Genomic DNA, 5,034 nt, shown 5'->3' with positions numbered 1-5,034 from the left:
AAGTAGTAAACAAATCTTAACTTCAAGCCATTAAATCCATATTCATCTCTCAGTATGGAGCCTGAGTTTGAAAATATTTTAAACTTGCAACACTGGGACTCAGTTCTGGCACTCAGCACTTGTGATAATCAAGCCATTTATTCAGGTACCAGAATATTGATTTCAAAGCCTAAATTCAGACTCCTGTATTTAAAGATCCTGGCCTTGATTATTTTATTAGTCCTTAGACTACACCTTCCTTCCGCTAGGAGGGAATGCAGGGAGACAGTGCTAAACCCACCCAGTGACAAGAGATTAAATGAAGCCAGTGGGACTACTCTCAGGCCAAAGAAAAGAATGTGTAAGTGTTCGTAGACTCAAATCTTACTGAAGGACAAAAAACCAGCGTGTATGCACAATGGAGATTTACTCAACCCCTGTAACAAATGTACATCAAAACAGACAGAGAGGAATGGATCTGACTTTAAACGCTCCGGCCTAGAGCCGAAAGGATCAGAATTGTTCAGGAATTGTTAAACACGCTTTTTATGGAAAACAAGTGAATCTGGCCGCAACTCCCCCTTCTCTCTCCCTGCACAGCCCCCGCTGGGCATCAGCAGCTGGTCAGCCCGGGCTCCCAGATCCCATAAGCGGGCAGCGTCTGACCCTGGAAGTTCCACCCCGGCTCTGCGGAGCTGTAACAGCTGCTGAAGCCGCTGCCCTCGCTACCATCGGAATCCGCTTCCGGCAAGGGAGGCGGGCAAACGCTCCCCCGAGGTGCGGTGGGAGGGGACAGCACAGCCGCCAGGCCGGATCAGCGACTCCCCAGCGGGGAGTGTGCGGGGAGAGCCCTTCCCTAGCGCCCCTCTGTGCCCAGCCCGGGGGACTCTCTGCGGGGGCTGGAACCAGCCCCTGGGGCAGCCCCGGGCTCTGCCGACACCAGCCCCTGAGCCGGAGCTTGCAGGTGAGGGGCGAGACCCGGGGGAAGGGCTGGGGCCGGGAGCTGCTGCCCTTCGGAACCTGCTGCTCTGCTGGCCCGGAGCGGGCTCATAGGACCCTTGGGGGATCTGGTCAGAGGAGGCGAATGGGGGTGTGGGGGGTGGGCACCAGGGGCGGCTCTAGAAAATAGGCTGCCCCAAGCAGCCGTGCGCAGCGCCGCCCCTTACCCGGTCCCGCGGCGGGTCCCCTCTTCCCGCGGCTGCGGTTGAGCTCCCGCAGGCATGCCTGCGGCAGGTCAACCGGAGCCCGGGACCAGCGGACCTGCCGCAGGCATGCCTGCGGGAGCTCAACCGGAGCCGCGAGAAGAGGGGACCCGCCGCAGTCATGCCTGCGGCAGGTCCGCTCCTCCCGGGCTCCGGTTGACCTGCCGCAGGCACGCCTGCGGGAGCTCAACCGGAGCCAAATGCCGCCCCCCAGGGAAAGGGCCGCCCCACGCGCCTGCTTGGCGCGCTGGGGTCTAGAGCCGGCCCTGGCAATGGCATTACAATGCAGCACTTCTAGTATAGCGCTTCCTGTTTGTATTGGGACATTTGCTTTTAATTCTTAATTTTTGCTTTTTTTTTTCCTCACTATTTAAGCACACAAGTTTATTCTTTGGGACCATCTGACATCAAGACTGACTGATTTCCTGTGTTGCTGTCAGAATGTCTTCAGTTTCCTTTGATTGCCTGTGTCAATTTTTATTTTGCCTCTCAATCCAGCACCCTAGTGCAGGGGTAGGCAACCTATGGCATGCGTGCCAAAGGTGGCACACAAGCTGATTTTTAGTGGCACTCACACTGCCCGGGTCCTGGCCACTGGTCCGGGGGGCTCTGCATTTTAATTTAATTTTAAATGAAGCTTCTTAAACATTTTAAAAACCTTATTTACTTTACATACAACAATAGTTTAGTTATATATTATAAACTTATAGAAAGATACCTTCTAAAAACGTTAAAATGTATTACTGGCACGTGAAACCTTAAATTCGAGTGAATAAATGAAGACTCGGCACACCACTTCTGAAAGGGCACGACCCCTGCCCTAGTGCTTTTTTACATGTCACACTTGTGAGTAGAACTTGGTTCCCAAACAGGCCAGATTTTTCAAATGTTGAAAGCACCTAGATTCTTTTGAAAATCCCACTATGTGTCTCAATACCTTTTAAAAATCTGACCCTAAGAGCACTACTATACTGTCTTTTCTGAAATCCTTCTCAAAGGTGAACTTCTACTGTAATTCTTACTAAATATAAGTATGCAACCCTGGATATATTAATAACCAGAAGTATTCAAAATCATGAGTTATATACCCAAGAAGAATGAAATTAAAATACATAAATAATTACATTTGGGATTCTTTTAACTTACTTTTTTTGCTTCTGAGCCTTTAGGGAACACACTCTTCATATTTTTGCTGTCACCTCACCCAAAGAATTCATATACTTAAAATGGTTGTACATTCCTCTAGCAATTACTACCATTCTGGACTTCCAGTAACATGTGACTTTCGGCTCCCTTTGTAATTGAAAATGTATTAAAAATCCTTTTTTCTGTAAGTAATTCCCCATCCTGCGAACACTGAAGTGCACAATTTACTCTTCAACAAATTAAATAAATGAATACATGTTGATTTTTTTCTACTGAATTTTGTATCCTTTTAATTACATATTTTAATTTCATAGACTTTTATGTATGCTATGTATTTTGTGATACCTTTCAATGAAATTCTTCATTCTGACAAGTTTATTTTTCTGTACAGCCCAAAATAAGATTTTTTTGTGGGGGTGGGGGACATGAATTATCCTGTTACTCCTTTGCTTTGGTTCCCTTTTGGAAAAACTAAAGTGCTTTGTCTCCATGTTTTCGTGGGGAGATAGCTAATGCCTGTTAGTTATCCCAGGGTGTTTGAGTCTGAATGTCTAGAGCCCGCCATTTGGGTGGGTGCCATGGAAAACCATTTAAAGCCTTTTAAACTAAAGAAATTAACAGAGGCTTTCAAACCCCCCCCCCCCCCCACATCAATTTCTCTTATTCCCTTCCCTTATAAAGGGCATGTCTATGGGGTGTAACACTAAGGGTGTGAAGTTAATGCACATAGTTTTTTTCCTCTCTCTCTAACATAAGAAATGACAAAAGGTTTTGGGCAAAGCCTGGTTTGTTGGTCTAGGAGTTATTGCTTCCTTAGGATCTGAATTTCAGTTTGTTGCTTTAGGTGTGAGACACCACGGAAGAGACCTTTAAAGGTGAAGTTAGGTGCTCTACTTTTACATTTTATAGCTAGATTTGCCTGTTTTTTCCCCATGGTTCTAAAGAATGACAATTGCTTTTGGGCCAAAATATTGTTTGTTGGTCTAGGGATATGATTTTTGCTTATAATGCAAGCAGTCTGGGGTTTAAAACCCATAGAAACCCTTGCAAAGGTTTCAGAGTAGCAGCTGTGTTAGTCTGTATCTGCAAAAAGAACAGGAGTACTTGTGGCACCTTAGAGACTAACAAATTTATTTGAGCATAAGCTTTCGTGGGCTACAGCCCACTTTATCGGATGCATGCAGTCAGGGGCGGCTCTAGGCCCCAGCAGGCCAAGCGCGTGCTTGGGGCGGCATGCCGCGGGGGGCGCTCTGCCAGTCGCCGGGAGGGCGGCAGGAGGCTCCGGTGGACCTCCCGCAGGCGTGCCTGCGGAGGGTCCGCTGGTCCCGCGGCTCTGGTGGACCTCCCGCAGGCGTGCCTGTGGAGGGTCTGCTGGTCCACCGAAGCCGCGGGACCAGCGGACCGTCCGCAGGCACGTCTGCAGGAGGTCCACCGGAGCCGCGGGACTGGCGACCGGCAGAGCGCCCCCCGTGGCGTGCCGCCGTGCTTGGGGCGGCGAAATGGCTAGAGCCGCCCCTGCATGCAGTGGAAAATATAGTAGGAAGATATATATGTACACACACAGAGAACATGAAACAATGGGTGTTACCATACACACTGTCACGAGAGTGATCAGTTAACGTGAGCTATTACCAGCAGGAGAGAAAAAAACTTTTTGTAGTGGTAATCAAAATGGTCCATTTGCAGTAGTTGACAAGAAGGTGTGAGGAACAGTGTGTGGGGGGGGCAGGATAAACATTTTTTTCTCTCCTACTGGTAATAGCTCACCTTAACTGATCACTCTCATCACAGTGTGTATGGTAGCACCCATTGTTTCATGTTCTCTGTGTGTGTACATATATATCTTCCTACTGTATTTTCCACTGCATGCATCCGACGAAGTGGGCTGTAGCCCACAAAAGCTTATTCTCAAATAAATTTGTTAGTCTCTAAGGTGCCACAAGTACTCCTGTTCTCCGTGCAAAGGTTGTGTTCTCTCTTGTACCTTAAATTTTTTTTACTAGGTTTTCCTGTGTCTGTGGGTATTATTTCATTAGTTGTTTCTCTTTTCATTTTTAATTCTGAAGAATGACAATTTACTTTTGGCCAAACCATAGCATATTGGAGCAGGAGTTATTCTGAGGAAAGAACATAGTGAGGATAAGGCTCCTCAGTTTAAGCAGTGGGGAAAAGGCCTGAGAAAATGACTCTGAAATGTGATCAGAAGGAAACATGCTGACATGGGTGTGCCAAAGCACAGAAGTGCAAATTTTGTATTGAAAACTTGTTCAGTGTGTGTAACAGGGGCGATAGTGGAAAAACAATGGTAGATTTTTCTGCCTAATAGCTTGTGTTTAAGAGATATACATAAATATTTCAAATACTGTGTTCAATACTTTACTCTAGTTTCAATGTTCTGTGCATTAACAGACAATCCATGGACTGATCTACAATGGAAAGAGACTGTCACGGAGTCACCGGGGCGATGAAATGGAACTACTCCATACAAAGCCAGTCAGGACTCTGGGGGAGCATGTCTCCTCTCTGTGAGCATAGTGTCTCCAGGGCAAGAAGCTTACATAGCTTTGACCTCCCTGGATCTGACCTCAGAGCATTCAGCATCCCCTTCCACACCGTGTGCTTCCCGCAGTGAGTCCGCCGGGGCAGAGCTCCTGGGAAAGCCAGAGGACCCTGCACACCCCAACTCCACAGTCAGATGTGACTCTCT

Source organism: Mauremys mutica, chromosome 12 (assembly GCF_020497125.1).
Source record: "Mauremys mutica isolate MM-2020 ecotype Southern chromosome 12, ASM2049712v1, whole genome shotgun sequence".
NCBI lineage: Eukaryota > Metazoa > Chordata > Testudines > Geoemydidae > Mauremys > Mauremys mutica.
This window is presented reverse-complemented; position numbering follows the sequence as displayed.